Source organism: Piliocolobus tephrosceles, chromosome 8 (genome assembly GCF_002776525.5).
Source record: "Piliocolobus tephrosceles isolate RC106 chromosome 8, ASM277652v3, whole genome shotgun sequence".
NCBI classification, from domain to species: Eukaryota; Metazoa; Chordata; class Mammalia; order Primates; family Cercopithecidae; genus Piliocolobus; species Piliocolobus tephrosceles.
Window position 1 is genome coordinate 83,232,250 of NC_045441.1, and position 22,852 is coordinate 83,255,101.

General features: G+C 36.1%; 1 protein-coding gene across 1 annotated transcript in view; it reads right to left on the reverse strand.

Moving 5' to 3' along the window:
• The window catches only part of ZNF804B (zinc finger protein 804B), a 581,346-nt gene that overhangs the window by 322,021 nt on the left and 236,473 nt on the right, over positions 1-22,852 (reverse strand). The window lies entirely within an intron of this gene.

Genomic DNA, 22,852 nt, shown 5'->3' on the forward strand with positions numbered 1-22,852 from the left:
GAGAGAGTTGTGCCACGATACAGTAACAGTTAGGAACTTCAACCCACCCACAACTCTCAGAATTGGATAGCTCATCTAGACAGAAAATCCACAAAGAAACATCAAAGTTACAGTGCACCATAGACCAGATGGACTCAATAGATATTTACAAAACATTTCAACCAAAAGCTGCAGAAAACATTATTTTCATCAGTGTATGGAACATTCTTCACTTTCAACCACAGAAACACAGATTAAAGGAACAGAATAAAGAACCCAGGAATTAATTCACATAGCTACAGCCAACTAACTTTTGACAAAGGTATCAAGTATACCCACTGAGGAAAGTACACCCTGTTATGTTAAGTGGTTCTGGGAAAACTTGATATCTATATGCAGAAGAATGAAAGCAGACCTCCATTTCTTACTGTATTAAAAATTCAACTCAAAATGGGTTAAAGATTTAAATGTAAGTCCCCATACTGTAAGATTACTAGGGGAAAACATAGAGGAAATGCTTCAAAACATCGGTCTGGGAAAAGGTTTCATGAAAAAGGTCTCAGAAGCACAGAAAACAAAAACAAGTGTGAGTTTATCAAGTAACAAAGCTTCTGCACAGCAAGGCAAACAATTAACAGAGTGGAAAGCCAACCTATGAAATGGGAGAAAATGTTTGCAAACTATTCCTCTGATGATCATTAACATCTAGAATATACAAGGATGTCAAACATCTCAACAGCAAATAAACAATTTGATTTTAAAATTGGCAAATTATCTGAACAGACATTTTCCAAAGATATACAAATGGTCAAGAAATATATTTTTAAAATTTCAATCACTAATCGTCAGGGAAATGTAAATAAAAATCACAATGAGATATCATCTGACCACAGTTAGAATGGCTGTTATCAAAAAGAAAAAAATAGATGTTTGTGAGGGTGCAGAGAGTAGGAAACTTTTATACACTGTTGGTGGGAATGTAAACTATTACAGCCACTCTAAAGAACAGTATAGAGGATCCTAAAAAACTACAAATAGAACTACCATATGATACAACAATTCCACTACTAAGTATTTATCCAAAGGAAGGCATTGAAAATATCAAAGACATACCTGCAGCCCCATATTTATTGCAGCAGTATTCATAAAGCCAAGATATAGAGTCAACTCAAGTGCTTAACTCTTAAAAAGGAATTAAACCTGTCATTCACAGTGACATAAATGGCCCTGAGGTCGTTAAATAAAATAAGCTGGTAACAGGAAGTTAAACAGTGTATATTATCGTTCATATGTGGAACCTAAAAGAGTTGATCGTACAGAAGTAAAGAGTAGAACAGAGATTACTAAAGGCTGGGAAGGGTAGGAGAAAGGAGGGCAAAGGGAGAGATTTGTCAAAGGACACAAAATTACAGCTAGATAGGAGAAATACATTCTAATGTTCTAGACTAGAGTTATCAATTATATATAATTTCAAATAGCTAAAGAGAGACTATTGAATGTTCCCAATACAAAGAAATGATAAATGTTTGATATGCTGTGAATATTAATTGACCTGTTTTAATCACTATAAATTGCATGTATCAAAACATCACTATGTGCCCCATAAACATTCACTCTTATTATGTGTTAATTAAAAAAATAAAAATAAAGAATCTCAGATATTCCAACTTAAGTGCAGAAAGGAAGGTATGTTCTACATAAATGGATTCTCATTGTATATAGATGTTACCTTTCCACCATAATGCCAAAAGTAGAGATCATGCTGGTAGATTCAATATCTCATTTTTAAGTGATACATTTTTAAGTAAAGCATATTCATTAACTAGATTTTTCATGGCGAATATTAGCTTTCTAATTCTCACATGTTTCTTCTCTCTTAATTGCTCTCAGGAGCGTGACTTATTTAAAATTACCTTTCTCTGATAAAAATCTTACCACTTTCAGTACAAAATATTGAAATAACTTGATATGGTTTGCCTCTGTGTCCCCACCCAAATCTCACCTTGAATTGTAATAATTCCCATGTGTTAAGGGCAGGACCATGTGAAGGTAATTGGATCATGGGGGTGGTTTCCCCCATGCTGTCATCATGATAATGAGTGAGTCTCATGAGATCTGATGGTTTTATAAGTGTCTGGTATTTCCCCTGCTTGCATTCATTCTTTCTCCTGCCACCCTGTGAAGAGGTGCCTTCTGCCATGATTAAGTCTCCTGAGGGCTACCCAGCCATGTGGAACTGTGAGTCAATTTAACCTCTTTTCTTTATAAATTACCCAGTCTTGGGTATTTATTCATAGCAGCATGAGAACAGATTAATACAGAAAATTGGTACTGGGTGTAGTGGGGCATTGGCTGTAAAAATACCCAAAAATGTGGAAGTGACTTCAGAACTGGGTAATAGGCAGAGGTTTGAACAGTTTAGAGGGTTCAGAATAAGACAAGAAAATATGGGAAAGTTTGGAACTTCCTAGAGACTTGTTGAATGGCTTTGACCAAAATGCTGATAGTGATATGGACAATGAAGTCCAGGCTGAGGTGGTCTCGAGAAGAAGATGAGGAACTTCTCAGGAAGTGGAGCAAAGGTCACCCTTGTTACGCTTTAGCAAAAAGATTGATGCCATCTTGCCCCTGTACTAGAGATCTATGGAACTTTGAACTTGAGTGAGATGGCTTGGAATGCTTAAAGGAAAGCAGAGCAAAAAAGTTCAGAAAATGTGTAGCCTAATGATGCAATAGAAAAGAAAAATCCATTTTCTGAGGAGAAATTCAAGCAGTCTGCAGAAATTTGCATGAGTGACAAGGAGCCAAATGTTGATAACCGAGACAATGGGGAAAATGGCTCCATGACATGGCAGAAGTCTTTATGGATGGCAGCCCCTCCCATCACAGACCCTGAAGATTAGGAGGAAAAAATGGTTTTGTGGCCAGGGCCCAGGGCCTTGCAGCTTTATGCAGTCTTAGGACTTGGTGTCCTCTGTCCCAGCCATGGCTTAAAGGGCCAAGGTACAGCTCAGGCCATTGCTTCAGAGAGTGCAAGTCCCAAACTTTGGTGGCTTATACATGGTATTGGAAGTGTGAGTGCACAACAGTTAAGAAATGAGGTTTGGGAGCCACCGCCTAGCTTTCAGAGGATGTGTGGAAATGCTTGGATATTCAGTCAGAAGTTTGCTGCAGGGGTAGAGCCCTCATGAAGAACCTCTTCTAGGGCTGTGAAGGGGAAAATTTGGGGTTTGATACCCCCTAGTGTCCTCACTAGAGCACTTAGTGGAGCTGTGTTAAGAGGGCCACCATAATCCAGATCCCAAAACAACAGATCCACCAACAGCTTGCACTGTGCACCTGGTAAAGCTATAGACACTCAAAGTCAGCTCATAAAAGCTGTGAGGGGCACTGCACTCTCAAAGCCATAGGGACAGGGCTCCCCAAGGCCATAGGATCCCACCTATTGCATCAGTGTGACCTGGACGAGAGACATGAAGTCAAAGGAGATCATTTTGGAACTTTAAGGTTTAATGACTGCCTGATTGGGTTGTAGACTTGCATGAATCCTGTAGCTCCTTTATTTTAGCCAACTTCTCCCATTTGGAACAGGTGTATTTGCCCAATGCCTGTATCTCTATTATATCTAGGAAGCAACTAACTTGCTTTTGATTTTACAGGCTCATAGGTGGAAGAGACTTCCCTTGTCTCAGATAAGACATTTAACCTGGACTTTTGGGTTAATGCTGGAATGCGTTAAGACTTTGGGGGACTGTTTGTAGGGCATGATTGTGTTTTGAAATGTGAGGACATGAGATGTGGAAGGTGCCAGGGGCAGAATGATATGGTTTGGCTCTGTGTCCCCATCCAAACCTCATCTTGAATTGTAATAATTCCCATGTGTCAAGGGCAGGACCAGGTGGAGGTAATCTAGGTAAAAATATCCAACATGAGAGAAACCTGAACATGTTCAAAGGTAAAAAGGAAAATGTCATTGGAAAAGAAAAATGAAAATTACTTAAGACAGAGGGGCTAAACATGGGCTACATTCAAGGAGACGGGAGTGGATAGAGTGTAAGGGTCTACTTAAAAGTGAAAGGAAAGCCTTTCCTCTTTGGTAGGATTCTATGAGCAATGCTGTGAGTGAAAGATGGGAATAAAGGCAGGATATCATGCCAGCTGGTGTCAATATTTCTTCTTAAGTAGGGGTAAGGTATTCTCATAAGGGTGAGAATATGGAGAGTGTGAGATATTGGAAGCTAATGAGAGAGAATCAAGTCTGCCACCAGCTGCATGAACTGTGCTGGAATCAGTGAGTGGGTTGAGAGGCAGGGTTGGGGGAATGTTATGAGCATCGGGAAAGACTTGGTAAGAAATGTGTGGCAATAATATGCGTTTGTTAGATAAATACAGCTCTTTGTCTTTCTCAGAACTGAGACTTAGTAGCATGGGCAGATGTAGTATCTGTGGGGAGAGCAAGGCTTAACTGTGAAATTCTCAGTGAATAGCGAGCATACTGGGATAGTCTGTTTCTTTTGGGTGCTCATAGATTAACTATATGACTCAGAGTAGGACTTCAAGAACCTGTTTGGTTTTTTGTGTAATTAAAAAATATATAGAAACCATGATTTATTCCTTTTTTTAACTTTAGAGACTGGTTGTCTGATGCAATATATTTGGATGTGTCAAGAAAAATGTCTAAGATTTGGAAATCAGCAAATGAAATTACTGGGCATCATTTCAACAAGGTGGTAGAAGCTGTCAGATGGAATATCTGGGGATTATCTGATTCAATAGGGATGAATAACTTTAACTGATTTTCTATTAACTAGACTAATGTAAAAGAAGTTAACTTGTAGAAACTGATTGTCATGCAAATAATTATTGTTCATAGAAATGCAAATAAATTACATCTGATAAACTGAGATATAATTGGTTTTCCTTCTCTAGAAAAGTGACATTTTATTACTCTATAGGTTATTAACTAATTTTGCATATATTACCAAACTTATTTCCACTTACTGGCAGCCTATATTCTTCAAATGTTTCCTTTGAGCTGGTTCTAAGATTTTACTGAATCTCTTATTAATTAATGAGTTAAATAAAAGATTTGACATATATTCATCCTACAGTTTCATGAGTCATGATTTTGCCTTTTGTTCCATGCCATCAACATAAAACAGTGAATATTTGCTTCTATACAGCTACTATTCATAAGTACTTCAAAGCTTTTTATAAATATATATAAATATATAATCATATATATAATTATAATATATAAATATATTATATATATATATATATATATAAAATCATAGATAGCTTTAGATAACATGTTCAAAGTATGACTTCCTTTGAAGTGTTTCCTGAACCTGGAAAACCCAATCCTATACTCACTCTAACTTTTTGAGCTGGATTAAATAGAGACATAAACTAGCGTAACAAGAAGATATACTTTGCAAACATTTTGTAAAATGCCTCTTATGTTTTGTAAAATGTAATTAAGAGATGGAGTCTCATTTAGGATAGGTAGTAAGAGATGACTCCTCTAGATTCTTTATAAAATCTAATTTTAAAACATCATTCCTCATCCATTATATGCAACTTCTTTTGCCCAAAGACTGCCAAGCTTTCCCCTGCAGTGGAGGCTGAGAATGAATTAAAGGAAACTTAGGCATTGAAATCAGAAAGAGGGACCAGGTAAGATAGCTGCTGCATACAGTGCTGAAGGTCGTGTCCCAGCCCAGAAGCACGCAGTTGGAAGATGAGAGAGGCCGACACGCACTTCATATGCTGGTCAAGCCATCTGCCCGGTGCAGTATTGACCCTGTCATGAAGAAGGAACACCTTTTGTCAGTCCACAAAGAAGTGCTCAATGTCCTATGGTGATATTGTTAGCACCCTAAGAAAATAATAATGTGATCAGTTAAGAAAAAAAAAAAAAATTAATCTACATTTGCGGAGGAGCTCAGGTGAGTTGAATAGTTTGGAGAAGCCTCTCCTGAAAATATGCCTCCTTGTGAAGTCTCTGTTAACAGTGTTTGCTGGTGAGAGAACTATTTATTAGAACTATGTCTTACCTCTTAAGTGAATATTTACCGACATTGAAAGTAGCTTTAAAAACTTTAATACGGCCATGGCATCTAACCACATCAATTGTGCTATACTTTATTGATATGATACATATAGTAACTATTATTTTAATTTTTGTTATATTTTTCAAAGTTTTACTCCATACAAGATTGAAAATCAGACAAAGAAAACATAATCATTCTTCACAATGCATGATATAAATGAGGTTTCAAGGCTGGTTTGTATAATGTCACTGCACATTCTTCTGAATACGTTTACAATTGTGAACAGATAAAACATGAAGTGTTTTAAAAATGGATTGATAAATTCTCCCATCTATGATAAGAGGCATGATATTGTTATTACCTTCCAAATACAGAGAATTAAGCAGAGGGAAAATATTGGTCTAAAAGATTTTTTTAATGGAGGAAGAGAATTGAGATCTCTCTGGATTATAATCTGAGAGATTAGAAAAAGATTTTGTAGTGAAAATAAGAGCCATTATTTTACCTAGAAAAAAAAAATGCCCTTGCTTTGAGACCTCTTTAAATGTAAAGGTTGTGTTACCAAATTCCAGCACAGTCAGCTATACTGTTGCATGATATATAGGTTCTTATAAAAATTGTCTGTTTTCAAAAATCTAATCACAAAAACCATTATTTTTGTGATTGAAAATAATTAACTGGAAATTGTTCATAGATGTCCACCTTTTCCATCCAGCCAAACAGAGTATCTAGTCCCATTTGCTCCTTTCTTCTGTAAATTAAAGACTAATTATGTCTTGTAGAGAACTGCCAGTTATGTTTACATAATAATCTGGGGTAGAAAAGGAGAAAAATTGCTCAGAGCTGGTGAAAGAATAAGTCTCTGAGGAGTGGGGAAGGTCTGCAATGTAATGAAAGAGGTGAGAAGGAAAGGGAATTTTATTAGTATTGGGTTTGGAAACACTTCCACTTTTTGAGATGTGCAAGTAAAGACTGAACTATTTGCTACAATTTTTGATTATCAGATTTTGTCATAACTCTGCTATCAGAGTCAATAAGTGGATCTAGGATTTGTAAGAGTAGTTTTCATGTAATGAAGGGAACATTCTACATCTGCAATAACTGAAAAATTTTACCTCAATATGAAATTTCAATAATGAAGAATTCTATCATCTTGAGTAATTTATGTTACCTGAGAATAAAAAATTGGTGCATCAAAATTAGCAGCTATAACTTATTTGTATTTCCATCTACATACATAGTATTGAAAATGTTCTATAACCTTTGACTTTGACCTTGTGATTCTGCTTGCCCGTAGCCTTCATAAATATAGAAGGAAGAACAACAACAAAAAATCTGTGATGTTCTCTGTGACATACATTGCTGTGTAGCCTAAAAAGCCTCCAAGGCTTCCGACACTCAGTGCTTTGTACCCCATCAGTGGGAGTCTCTGTAAAGAAAACAATGCTCCTTACAAAATAAATAAATATTTTTATATTCACTTTGAGATCTACAATCTCTCATAGAAGAAATGTTAAGCTTTGGAAGAATTTTGTGATGAGTTTTTATGAGTTTTATACTACTTTAGAATACAGTCAAGCCAAAAGGATTAGTAAGAAAAGATGAAGCCAAGGATAGATACTGTTAAGAATGAAATGAAGGCCACTCAGAATGATACTTCAATAATCCAAGTATGAGTGGTGAAGGCCTAAACAATAATAGTGTTTGTGTGAATGAAACAGAAGAGGAACTTTTCAGAAATCTGATACACAAAATATAGCTAGGAATTAATGATTACACAGAGAAGAAGGCTAGAAAAAAATGTCCAGAAATGCAAATATTATAGTCATAAAAATGAAGATGGTGGCCCCACTGATAGACATTTTTGTTTAAATTAGAAAACTCTTTCCATGAACTTCCTTATTGACACTCCATACCTAAGTATCTAAAAGGCAGACCCTGTAAAATCATGCAAGATTTTTTTTAATAGAGATGACTTATAATTTTGGTTCCAAGTTTTAAAAGAGCAAATAACAGAACCACTAAAAATACTCACCACTGCATAAAGAAGCAAAAATTGACGGAACAATAGTAGTAGTCATGGTTACCTGCATGCCATCACCACGCTATGATTATACAATTCATTCCTATGAATAACACAATTATAGCCTAACATAATACAACATAATCTTTCAACCAGGATACAAAAAACCCCCAGAAACTATTTAAATCAACAAGACCCACAGCTTCATAAAATAAAGTCACATTCCCTGTGTAATTCAACTGTTCTATATGCATCCTCTTAATTTTATGATCATACTTTATATGAATAATAACTAAATTATTCATGAGATTCCAAAGTTTATAAAGTATTTTCTGAAAAGATATAGCAAAAGTCAGATGGGAAACAAAAGAAACCACCCTTTCTTAAATAGGTCTTATAATAGTAGCTGTTTTAATTATGATGGCTAAGTATTATTTATAGATTATTTAATTTTCATTGATTTGCTTTATTCAATACATTTTAAAATCTTAACCAGATATTACCAATGCGAAGTCCACCAATCCTTGCCCACCATAAAAATAAAATCTGACCTACTCTTTTTTTTTTTTTTTGCTTACTCAGAATCACATTTTCACATTATACTGCAAAACTCCTCTCTTCTTGTTACATACTTTTTTAATTTAAATAAAAAATTATGCATGAAAGTTTGTTTTAAGAATGCCTATACAAAACTACTCTTCCTGAAACTATGGCACTCACAAATAGGGTAGATTTTACCACTTTTAAACATAATTGACATAAAGGAAGTAGTACCACAAAGGCATGGGTTTTCACCTGTATGATTGATGTTGTGGCTATGAAAAGAGAACACTATTTATAAGTCGAATAATTGAATTTAATCTGTGGGTCAGAGGTAGTCTAATGTAAGACGCAGTATGAGGCACTCAGAAGAGCACTTGGCTTTGAATCTGAACATTTTGATTTCATTCCGATTCTGGCATCCATTTAGTAATAATTTCCAGCAAGTCACTTAACTTCTTTGAGCCTTAGTTTCTTCATCAATAAATTGAAAGAGTTGATGCTCAATGACTCATTCTCATACTAAAATATTATGATTGAAAGTAATTCTACATTCTGGTTACATAGCTCTTCAGTTTCTAGGAACTGCAAGTAAAAGTTTGCCAATATCTCCTCTCTGTTGATGTGCCTCAGCATTTACAAACATTGGGCAAGTTCCAGATCACACATTATCCCACTGTGCATTCTGAACTTAGTAAAATAAAGGATACTCTTCCACAATATTTACACAATGTCCAGCAAAACAACTAAAGGTATTATTCTGACTTTTCACAGTCAAGGGTCTGGGCTAAAACTGCAGTGCCTTAGTCCCACATTGCACTATGGCACTTTCTCCTCTGGAGAACTATGTTACATTGCTGCCTCCTAAAGAAGCTGATGAGCCTCTGAATAAATCACACAAAATCACACATGTACTACTATAGTCTCAGAAAACGTTCCTAGATATGAAATAATTACTATCACTCTGAAAATGAAACTGAAAGGGATCTAGTGGTACATTAGCTTACTGAAACCCTTGCCTCTGAAAATTGGTAAGGATTTTGAAAAAAAAAAAAAAGTATATAGCTGTGTGAAAACAAATGTAATTGGTAATCTTGTGCAATAACTGTGCCTTTAATCACCATTGAAGGCTCCTTCAGAATTATACTGAATTCACATTCAAGAATTGAGTTTACTTCTGTATCAGAATAGACTCAAACTGTACTGACATAGAAAGTAATTTGAACAGTTGATTTGTAACAGTTGTTGAATTCATTAATCCTCTAACTTTTTGTAATATTTTTTCCATTAACATGTTTTGTTCACTTTCTTTTTTCTCATCCATTCATTTATTATTTAAAGAGCCAGCTTGAAGATACTATTTAACGTGAGATAAGAAGGCTATAGACTATTTAAGTCCCTAAACACCGTATGAGGGCTTTTAAATCTGTGAAAATTGTCAATTAGAGGTAAATAATATGATACTAGATAAAATGATTACATTCCACCCCCTTCTCTAGTAGTTATAAAAAAGGATGCCACCTTTCATAACATAATTTTTGTCATTTAGAGTGTATTTCCACGAAAATTGCTATCTATTTAATTGGCTTGTTATAAATAAATGAGACAATACACACTACATGTAAAGTGCTTAAAACAGGACCTAAACATAGTCAACATTCAATAATAAGAAAAGTAAGAAAAATGCAAACATGTTATTTTGGGAAAATATTTGAGGTTTAAAGGATTAGGTTTTGTATGTGAATTTCTCAAAAATTTTTAACTATTTTTCAATGTGAATATCAATAAATCTACATTTTATTTCTAGCTTAACTAAATTAAGCACTAAACACAAACATTAGTGCCCTATCTATAAATTGTACTCACAAATCTTTCATCCAATAGTTGCTTAAAAGTTATTTAGGTAGGGGGGTGCCAAGATGGCCGAATAGGAACAGCTCCAGCCTCCAGCTCCCAGCGTGAGCGACACAGAAGAGGGCTAATTTCTGCATTTCCAACCGAGGTACTGGGTTCATCTCACTGGGTCATGTCAGACACTTGGTGCAGAACAGTGGCTGCAGTCCATCAGCAAGAGCTGGAGCAGGGCAAGGCATCACCTCACCTGGAAGCGCAAGGGGGAAGGGAATTCCTTTTCCTAGCCAAGGGAAAACTTGACACACAACACCTGGAAAATTGGGTCACTTCCACCCTAATACTGCACTTTACCAAGGGTCTTAGCAAATGGCACACAAGGAGATTATATCTCGCACCTGGCTCAGAGGGTCCCACGCCCACAGAGCCTCCCTCATTACTAGCATAGCAGTCTGAGATCAAACTGCAAGGCTGCAGCCAGGCTGGGGGAGGCGTGCCCGACATTGCTGAGGCTTAAGTAGGTAAACAAAGCAGCCAGGAAGCTTGAACTGAGTGGAGCCCACCACAGCTCAAGGAGGCCTGCCGGCCTCGGTAGACTCCACCTCTGGGGACAGGGCATAGCTAAACAAAAAGCAGCAGACACCTCTGTAGATGTAAATGTCCCTGTCTGACAGCTTTGAAGAGAGGAGTGGTTCTCCCAGCACGGAGGTTGAGATCTGAGAACAGACAGACTGCCTGCTCAAGTGGGTCCCTGACCCCCGAGTAGCCTAACTGGGAGAGCCTAACTGGGAGTAGCCTAACTGGAGTGGACCTCAAGCAAACTCCAACAGACCGGCAGCTGAGGGTCCTGACTGTTAGAAGGAAAACTAAGAAACAGAAAGGAATCTACACCAAAACCCCATCTGTACGTTACCATCATCAAAGACCAAAGGTAGATAAAACCAAAAAGATGGGAAAAAAGCAGTGCAGAGAAGCTCAAAATTAAAAAAATCAGAGTGCCTCTCCCCCTCCAAAGGAATGCAGCTCCTTGCCAGCAACGGAAAAAAGCTGGACAGAGAATTACTTTGACAAGTTGAGAGAAGAAGGCTTGAGTCGACCAAACTTCTCAGAGCTAAAGGAGGAAGTACAAACCCAGCGAAAAGAAACTAAAACCTTGAAAAAAGATTTGACAAATGTATAACTAGAACAACCAATGCAGAGAAGTCCATAAACAACCTAATAGAGATGAAAACCATGACACGAGAACTATGTGACAAATGCACAAGCATCAGTAACTGACTCGATCAACTGGAAGAAAAGGTATCAGAGATTGTAGACCAAATGAATGAAATGAAGCAAGAAGAGAAGTTTAGAGAAAAAAAGAGTAAAAAGAAATGAATACAGCCTCCAAGAAATATGGGATTATGTGAAAAGACCAAATCTACGTCTGATTGATGTACCTGAAAGTGATGGGAGAAAGGAATCAAGTTGGAAAACACTCTGCAGGATATTATCCAGGAAAACTTCCCCAACCTAGCAAGACAGGCCAACATTCAAATTCAGGAAATACAGAGAATGCCACAAAGATACTCCTTGAGAAGAGTAACTCCAAGACACAAAATTGTCAGATTCACCAAAGTTGAAATAAAGGAAAAAACGTTAAGGGCAGCCAGAGAGAAAGGTCGGGTTACATACAAAGGGAAGCCCATCAGACTAACAGCAGATTTCTCAGCAGAAACTCTACAAGCCAGAAGAGAGTGGGGGCCAATATTCAACATTCTTAAAGAAAAGAATTTTCAACCCAGAATTTCATATCCAGCCAAACTAAGTTTCATAAGTGAAGGATGAATAAAATCCTTTACAGACAGGCAAATGCTGAGAGATCTTGTCACCACCAGGCCTGCCTTACAAGAGCTCCTGAAGGAAGCACTAAATATGGAAAGGAACAACCAGTACCAGCCACTGCAAAAACATGCCAAAATGTAAAGACCATCAATGCTAGGAAGAAACTGCATCGACTAATGAGCAAAATAACCAGCTAACATCATAATGACGGGATCAAGTTCACACATAACAATATTAAGCTTAAATGTAAATGGACTAAATGGTCCAATTAAAAGACACAGATTGGCAAATTGGATAGAGTCAAGACCCATCAGTTTGCTGTATTCAGGAGACCCATCTCACATGCAGAGAAAAACATAGGCTCAAAATAAAGGGATGGAGGAATATCTACCAAGCAAATGGAAAGCAAAACAAAGCAGGGGTTGTAATATTAGTCTCTGACAAAACAGACTTTAAACCAAGAAAGATCAAAAGAGACAAAGAAGGCCATTACATAATGGTAAAGGGATCAATTCAACAAGAGCTAACTATCTTAAATATATATGCACCCAAAACAGGAGCACCCAGATTCATAAAGCAAGTCCTTAGAGACTTACAAAGAGATTTAGACTTCCACATGATAATAATGGGAGACTTTAACACCCCACTGTCAACATTAGACAGATCCAACGAGACAGAAAGTTAACAAGGATATCCAGGAATTGAACTCAGCTCTGCACCAAGCAGACCTAATAGACATCTGCAGAACTCTCCACCACAAATCAATAGAACATACATTCTTCTCAGCACCACATCACACGTATTTCAAAATTGACCACATAGTTGGAAGTAAAGCACTCCTTAGCAAATGTAAAAAGAACAGAAATTATAACAAACTGTCTCTCAGACCACAGTGCAATCAAAGTAGAACACAGGACTAAGAAACTCAATCAAAACCACTCAACTACATGGAAACTGAACAACCTGCTCATGAATGACTACCGGGTACATTATGAAATGAAGGCAGAAATAAAGATGTTCTTTGAAACCAATGAGAACAAAGATACAACATACCAGAATCTCTGGGACACATTTAAAGCAGTGTGTAGAGGGAAATTTATAGCACTAAATGCCCACAAGAGAAAGCAGGAAAGATCTAAAATTGACACCCTAACATCACAATTAAAAGAACTAGAGAAGTAAGAGCAAACACATTCAAAAGCTAGCAGAAGGCAAGAAATAACTAAGATCAGAGCAGAACTGAAGGAGATAGAGACACAAAAAACCCTCCAAAAAAATCATTGAATCCAGAAGCTGGTTTTTTGAAAAGATCAACAAAATTGATAGACCACTAGCAAGAATAATAAAGAAGAAAAGAGAGAAGAACCAAATAGATGCAAAAAATAATAATAAAGGGGATATCATCACTGAGCCCACAGAAATACAAACTACCATCAGAGATTACTGTAAACACCTCTACACAAATAAACTAGAAATCCTAGAAGAAATGGATACATTCCTGGACACATACACTCTCCCAAGACTAAACCATGAAGAAGTTGAATCCCTGAATAGACCAATAGCAGGCTCTGAAATTGAGGCAATAATTAATAGCCTACCAATCAAAAAAGTCCAGGACCAGATGGATTCACAGCCTAATTCTACCAGAGGTATAAGGAGGAGCTGGTGCCATTCCTTCTGAAATTATTCCAATCAATACAGAAAGAGGGAATCCTCCCTAACTCATTGTATGAGGCCAACATCATCCTGATACCAAAGCCTGGCAGAGACACAACAATCAAAAAAAAAAAAAAGAATTTTAGACCAATATCCCTGATGAACAATGATGCAAAAATCCTCAATATAATATTGGCAAACCAAATCCAGCAGCACATCAAAAAGCTTACCCACCATGATCAAGTGGGCTTCATCCCTGGGATGCAAGGCTGGTTCAACCTATGCATATCAATAAACATAATAAAGCAATTAAACAGAAACAAAGAAAAAAACCACATGATTATCTCAATAGATGCAGAAAAGGCCTTTGACAAAATTCAACAGCCCTTCATGCTAAAAACTCTCAATAAATTCGGTATTGATGGAACGTACCTCAAAATAATAAGAGCTGTTTATGACAAACCCACAGCCAATATCATACTGAATGGGCAAAATCTGGAAGCATTCCCCTTAAAAACTGGCACAAGACAGGGATGCCCTCTCTCACCACTCCTATTCAACATAGTGTTGGAAGTGCTGGTCAGGGCAATCAGCCAATAGAAAGAAAGAAAGGGTATTCAGTTAGGAAAAGAAGAAGTCAAATTGTCCCTGTTTGCAGAAGACATGATTGTATATTTAGAAAACCCCATCATCTCAGCCCAAAATCTCCTCATGCTGATAAGCAACTTCAGCAAAGTCTCAGGATACAAAATCAATGTGCAAAAATCACAAGCATTCTTATACACCAATAACAGACAAACAGAGAGCCAAATCATGAAGGAACTCCCATTCACAATTGCTTCAAAGAGAATAAAATACCTAGGAATCCAACTTACAAGGGATGTGAAGGATATCTTCAAGGAGAACTAGAAACCACTTCTCAATGAAATAAAAGAGGACACAAACAAATGGAAGAACATTCCATGCTCATGGATACGAAAAATCAATATTGTGAAAATGGTCATACTGCCCAAGGTAATTTATAGATTCAATGCCATCCCCATTAAGCTACCAATGACTTTCTTCACAGAATTGGAAAAAATAACTTTAAAGTTCACGTGGAACCAAAAAAGGGCCCACAACGTCAAGACAATCCTAAGTCAAAAGAACAAAGCTAGAGGCATCATGCTACCTGACTTTGAACTATACTACAAGGCTACAGTAAGCAAAACAGCATGGTACTGGTACCAAAACAGAGATAGAGACCAATGGAACAGAACAGAGACCTCAGAAATAATACCACACATCTACAACCATCTGATCTTTGACAAACCTGAGAGAAACAAGAAATGGGGAAAGGATTCCCTATTTAATAAACGGTGCTGGGAAAATTGGCTAGCCATAAGTAGAAACCTGAAACTGGATCCTCTCCTTACTCCTTATACGAAAATTAATTCAAGATGGATTAGAGACTTAAATGTTAGACCTAAAACCATAAAAACCCTAGAAGAAAACCTAGGTAGTACAATTCAGGACATAGGCATGGGCAAGGACTTCATGTCTAAAACACCAAAAGCAATGGCAACAAAAGCCAAAATTGACAAATGGGATCTAATTAAACTAAAGAACTTTGCACAGCAAAATAAACTACCATCAGAGTGAACAGGCAATCTACAGAATGGGAAAAAATTTTGCAATCTACTCATCTGACAAAGGGCTAATATCCAGAACCTACAAAGAACTCAAACGAATAAACAAATTTACAAGAAAAAAATCAAACAACCCCATCAAAAAGTGGGCAAAGGATATGAACAGACACTTCTCAAAAGAAGACATTTATGCAGCCAACAGACACATGAAAAAATGCTCATCATCACTCGCCATCAGAGAAATGCAAATCAAACCCACAATGTAACACCATCTCACACCAGTTAGAATGGCAGTCATTAAAAAGTCAGGAAACAACAGGTACTGGAGAGGATGTGGAGAAATAGGAACACTTTTACACTGTTGGTGGGATTGTAAACTAGCTCAACCATTGTGGAAAACAGTGTGGTGATTCCTAGGTATTTTATACTCTTTGAAGCTATTGTGAATGGGTTTCATCCATGATTTGGCTCTCTGTTTGTCTCTTACTGGTGTATAAGAATGCCTGTGATTTTTGCACATCGATTTTGTATCCTGAGACTTTGCTGAAGTTACTTATCAGCTTAAGAAGATTTTGGGGTGAGACGATGGGGTTTTCTAAATATACAATCACGTCATCTGCAAACAGGGACAATTTGACATCTTCTTTTACTACCTGAATACCTTTATTTCTTTCTATTGGCTGATTGCCCTGACCAGCACTTCCAACACTATGTTGAATAGGAGTGGTGAGAGAGGGCATCCCTGTCTTGTGCCAGTTTTTAAGGGGAATGCTTCCAGATTTTGCCCATTCAGTATGATATTGGCTGTGGGTTTGTCATAAACAGCTCTTATTATTTTGAGGTACGTTCCACGAATACCGAATTTATTGAGAGTTTTTAGCATGAAGGGTTGTTGAATTTTGTCAAAGGCCTTTTCTGCATCTCCCAACCCATGGAATCTTCTTTCATTTGCACATTTCCATCCACTGTCTTTCTGCCTTCTTCCAATGTCATTTATGCACATTCAGGACTGTCACCTGCATGCATGCTTTCGTTGTGTTTGACAAATCCCATTTCCCCACTTTATTCCAAACCCTCTCAGTTTAAGATATCTTCCATTAAAGTGATGAGGGTTGTGGGTACGAAGTGAGTAGAGGCTAGCCAAGATTATACGGATGGGGAGCATATCAAAAATAATACATGCTCAAAGAAGGAGGACCAGAGGAAAATGTAATTCTAAAGAAAGACAGGAGACAGCAGGAAAGTGAGAAAGAAGAACATGAGTATACAAAGCAGGACAAAAACATTACAGAAAGGTGACAGGCAGTGACCTCACATGGAGGGCATAGTGTTCTGTGCCAGATGAGGCCAAGGATGACAAAGGGGCAGACAGCCCTTTCTGGATGTGGTAGGCTAATAGGAGTGCTAAGATCTGTACGGGAACAACTGTCATACAAGGCACAACATAAGAGAATTTCAAAAGAGTAAAAAAGTTACTAGCATTCTGAAAAGGGATAGATCATAAGTATTTGAGAGGATTTCAATCATCTTAATGGCAAAATGGCATTTCAACTGAGTTCCGAAAGATGGGCCAAATTTTGAGTGGCGCACTAGGAGAGGAAGGTGCCTTAGCAGAGAAAAGTTCTGAATGAATAAATGACTGGATAAGCCAATCTGCGAACAATAGAAACAAATCAAAGCAAAAATTAGTACCACAGATATACCCTATCACTTTTTCTGGGTAGATGATTCCTTCAGGTTTCCAGGTGGATGCCCCTGCCACTAACAATGACACTCCTGATGGCAATACAGATGTTGATGGCATACAAACATTTTACTCAAGGAATCTAGAAATATATGCCACATGTAAACACTTAAACGTATCATTACAATTAGAAACAGAACTTTAGTTAATATCCAATAGTGATTAAAATTTTTCAACTTCTGTAATAAGAATTCTGTTGTTCTATGGTAAAACAAAAAAGACAGTAGTTTAAATTAAACTCCATGTCTTCAGAAGAAATAGTTAAAAATTTATATGAAGCCCTAAGTGAGGATAAGCTAAAAAAAATAAGACTTGTTAAGTTACAATACTTTTGAAATTCAACCACATCCCTTATTGTCTAGATGTAATGATAACTACAAAATGAGGTGATCACTTTAAATAAATAAGTGACAACAAACTCTAAAAAAAAGATGTCAACTTAATGACTGATTAGATAATTCTCAAGGTGCCTCCCAAATCTGGAACTAGTGCTGGGTGAAACCACCACTTTATTAATACTTTGGAACATTGGCCCTAATTCACACTTTCACCATTCCAAGTGTGTATCAGTTAAACATATTGCCTTAAAAGCATTATGCAAATATTTCTAAGAAGTAATTCAATTTTTGCATGCTACAGCATGTCCAGTTTACACACACATACACATAGTCTCATACACACCATGCACACATACCTCTTACCATGTCATCTGTGGCGTGTGATGGAAGGAAACTCCAGGTATGGACATCTTCCAACCTAAATGTCCTGGTAGGTAGGGTTTCACTCCTGGCTCAATTTCAACCATCTTTATACTTTATACCTTGCTAGGTCAAGTTTGTTCAGATTCCTTCTGAGGCTACTTTGCTGCTTTTAGTCAAGTACTTCTGATTCACTGTTTTCTAAGTTATTCTCTTTTATAAATGTTTTAATTCATGTACAAGACAAAGCTCTATATAGCTTTAAAGTAAATAGCATGTGATAATCACTCTTTAGTACAGAGTTTAAACACTTGCCAATTTAAATTGTTCTGTTTAAACTGTATTATTTCAGAACCTTGCATTAGAGTTATCATCCAAAACCACAACAATTCAAGATTTAAGTACACATAGTAAAGACAAAGTTAACAGCTGAAAACCTCCTTAGATAGACAACCATAAATCTGTTCAATAAGATGTGTCAGAGGGATACTCCAACAGCACTGAATATAAGGAAGAATTGCAATCAAGAGCCAGCAAACAAGAACATAAGAGAAGAACAATGGAGTAGACTGGTAGAAATTAATGCAACGTTCTTCCAAAAGGATGAAACGTTTAACTTTGTATGATACAAGTTATTTTAGGCAGAAATATATAACATAGGGTCACTATTTCTATGCAGAAAATAGAGAAAGGAAGTACAAGGTATTGTTTTTTAAAATGCCTACAATCTACAGTTAGATAAATTTTCCTTTGTCTCCTATTTAATATTATATTAGTATGGGACATTCATAACAAAATTAATGAATCAATATTAATATAGAAATTATCTACTAAAGTCCATACTTCGTTCAGCTTTCCTTAGATTTAATTTAATTTCTGTTTTTGTTCCAGGATCCCATCTACAATGCCACACTATGTTTAGCTGTCATGGTTTCTTAGATCCTCTAAGATCTGACAATTTCTCAGACTTTGCTTGTTTTTGATGACCTTCACAGCTTTGAGTATTGGTCTGGTATTTTGCAGAATGTCCTTCAATTGAGAATTGTCTCATGTTTTTCTCATGATTAAGCTAGGGTTATAAAGTTTGGGGAGGAGGACAACAGAGGTAAAAATTCTCATCGCAAATAACAAAGGCATATATTATAGACATAACTTATCACTACTAATGCTCAACTTTCTCACTTTGATCGGGTGGTGTTTTTCAGGTTTCTCTACTGTGAAGTTACTCTTTCTCACATTTCCATACAGCACTCTTTGGAAGGAAGTCATGAAGCACATCTCCCACTTAGAGAGTGAGGAGTTATGTTCTATAACATAAGTCATAAAACCACACTCCAGCCAGGAATTGGTACCTTCAGTCCAACTGGAGGTGGGAATACTTGGGCTTTAGGGAAAGGATGGCCTTGGGGAAGAAATGTACAATAGCTGCCTTATTTGTACAAAAACAATCTTGAGTCAGATGCATATTTTTTATGATAGTGAAATAATACCATGCATCATTTTTGTTAGAATTTCTACACCTAAGGGATTCCTAGAGATATCTTTGAAACATAATTTGATAAAATTAAAATCTTGTCAATTTGTAAGTATATCTATTATATGCTCTGCAAATAACATATATATTGTTTATGACAAGTTTCAGAGCTACTTACAAGTTTTTGGTTTTCTGATATAGATTCAACTTTCTACCCACTTACTCTCATCCTTGACCTATCTATTTTTCCATTTGCAAATCAAAGAGTCTTCCTCCTACAACACCTCTATCCCTCTTTCATTCAGTCTGCTCCTGCTTACCAGTGATATGCACAGCGAGAACAGAGACATGGCAATAGATAGGCAGGCGATATGCAAGGACCTCTGAATATCTGAAGCTCTTAAAGGAGTAGTCATCCCTTATCCATTGCTTTTCCAGGAATTTAAAAAAAGCCAATGACATAACAACAAAATGAAACAATCTAGCCCAGACCATCTAATGTTTCTGATGTGTGTTGATGCAACTCCAGTTCCGGAAGCTGGTATATACTCTAGAATTAATTTTTATGGTTGATTTCCACTCTATGCAAAATGAACCCAGGGGAAATTCATGAAGAGGGTAAGTTATTTTTATAAACTTCTCATACATGACCCAATTCAATTAATGAATAAGATAAAAATAAATAAATGTGATTAAAACAAGGCAAACACCAATGTTGAGAAACTGTAGCATGAAATCTATGATGAACCAACAAAGTTGGGAAAACCTCTAAACAGAATCATTATTCCTAAAAGATGGTGTTAAAGATAGGATAGCTTTTATGAAAGACTACTGAAGTGTAAACTTGAGTTGGATATAACCTGAATAAATATAATAGTATTATCTTTGTTGAGGCAACTAGTGACTTAAGTAGCCAAAGGCTACAATGAGAAAGTTAAAAACCACCAACCTAAATTTTCTCTAAGAATTCATCAGTTTTTGGCATTTGTTTTCTGGAATCAGAAAACAAATTTTGTGCCATGAAATAGTTGAAGAACACTGTCACTTGCATGTTTCAAAGTGTCAAAGGTAGATAAATAAATGCATATCCATCATCTTTGCATGTTTAATGAGTACAAAAGAGCTTTTGCACAAATAAATGGGAAAACTATTTTATAAAAGCATTGCCACTCAATTTTACATAAACACCCTGTGCCACATCATTGTTCAATGATTTCTAGAACTGAAAGCATTAGGAAGGAGGCAGTTGACTAAAAAAATTAATGTAGAAGAGTTAGCATATGATGAAAGAATTAAATCACTCAGATATAAAGACATTAACTCAAGCACAGAGAAAATTAAGTGTAAGATAATATTTATGATAAAATTTATGTAAGATGAAGAATCAATGAAGCAAAATTGATTTTATGAAGAGATTGTAATAACAGAAAAATACTTGTTACAATATTAAGTGAATACATCAGCCTCTATGTATATGATCAAAACTCAAAAACCTGCTTCAAAAGTTTAGAATAAACACATCTAATATTATAGTGACAGTAAAAGATTTTGGGAGTCTGTATAATTAGTTGTTTCTTTCAAATTTTCTATTTTTTTTCCTATTGTTCAGAATATACACTTATCAGTTTTATACTAAGAATAAATCAAATATGTATTTTTAATAAATATAGCAGAGCCTTAATCTAATAATATCATTGCTTTTCTCAAAATCCTCTAGTGAGATCTTTATTTATGTCTATACAATACATAGATGTTTTGGCATGTATATGAATTTTCACATATTTTAAATAAACAAATGCTTAATTCTGGTTGCTTTGTTTGTTACCATTGCTTGGGAAGTTGGATAGTAAGCTTTGTAGAAAGTAATTGGAAGAGGAGAATTCTAGCATTTGTTTGGTGCAGATAGGAACTCTTCCTTTTGGGTCATTGACTTTTCCCGTTCATTAAATTATGCAAGCCAAGTAGTGAATAAACAAGGTATTTAATTCACTAGTTCTAAATTTACTTTTTTATTTCTCATAACTTTTTTGTCATCAAATGTCAATGTAGTCTTATACTCACTTTGCAAAACATTAATCTGCTCCTCAAGGATTTGGTAAAATAGCAACACAATCTGGCTCAAATTTTCTAGACTTCAACATTCTCAGAAGGTGGTCCAAGTGATCTTTGGAATAATGAATAAACAAATTACACAAAATATAGTGCTATTTCTTTCCTACCTTCTTCCTAATGGATATAACAGTATTTCAAAGATAGAAAATCAATATATTTTCTATATTTTATTTTATTTATTTATTTTATTTTTATTTTATTTATTTATTTTTTTGACACAGAGTCTCGTTCTGTCGCCCAAGCTGGAGTGCAGTGGCCAGATCTCAGCTCACTGCAAGCTCCACCTCCCGGGTTCACACCATTCTCCTGCCTCAGCCTCCCCAGTAGCTGGGACTACAGGTGCCCGCCACCTCGCCCGGCTAGTTTTTTTGTATTTTTTTAGTAGAGACGGGGTTTCACCGTGTTAGCCAGGATGGTCTCGATCTCCTGACCTTGTGATCCTCCCGCCTCGGCCTCCCAAAGTGCTGGGATTACAGGCTTGAGCCACCGCACCCGGCCCTATTTTCTATATTTTAAAAGCATTAGAATTATATGCCAGATTTCATAATGGATAAAGCATATATATAAATACTACCAAAAAAGTAAATATTTAAAAGCTCGTATTTTATAAGTAGTTTAGGCATTTTCTTATGTTGTGCTTTCTTCTTTTAATAAAATGTGATCTTTATAATATCACTCATAATTAAATACAAATAAAAAATTCTTATTTTTTAAAATAAAAGATAAAAAAGTATAAATACAATTATATCACTAGAATAATCTCCTCACAAGACTTCACAACTGTGAACTCTGAGAGGGACTATTTTGATTATTATAAATAAAAGAGTTATAGAAGTCCCAAGATTTAGATTTCTGATTTAAAATAAGAAATTATTTTAGGCAGAATTCTAAAAGTGGTCCACCAAGATTCTGTATGCTAATATCTGGGGACTGTGAATATAATGAGATACCATACCTTGATTTTATCACTTTATGTGACAAAAAGATTTTGTAGTTGTACTTAAAGTTACTAATCAGCTGACTTTGAGTTAATGAAAAGGCAAATTATCCCATTGAGTATAATCTAATCACATCAGCCATTAAAAAGTTATTTTCTCTTACATGAGCTTGAAAGTAGATTTTTTAAACCAGAGCCTCTATGTAAGGCCAGCCCAGATGATATCTTATGACATCCTGAGCAGAAAACCCAGTTGAACCCACACTGATTTTTGGTCTATAGAACTATGAGATAATAACTGGGTGTTCTTGTATGCCACTAAATTTGTGG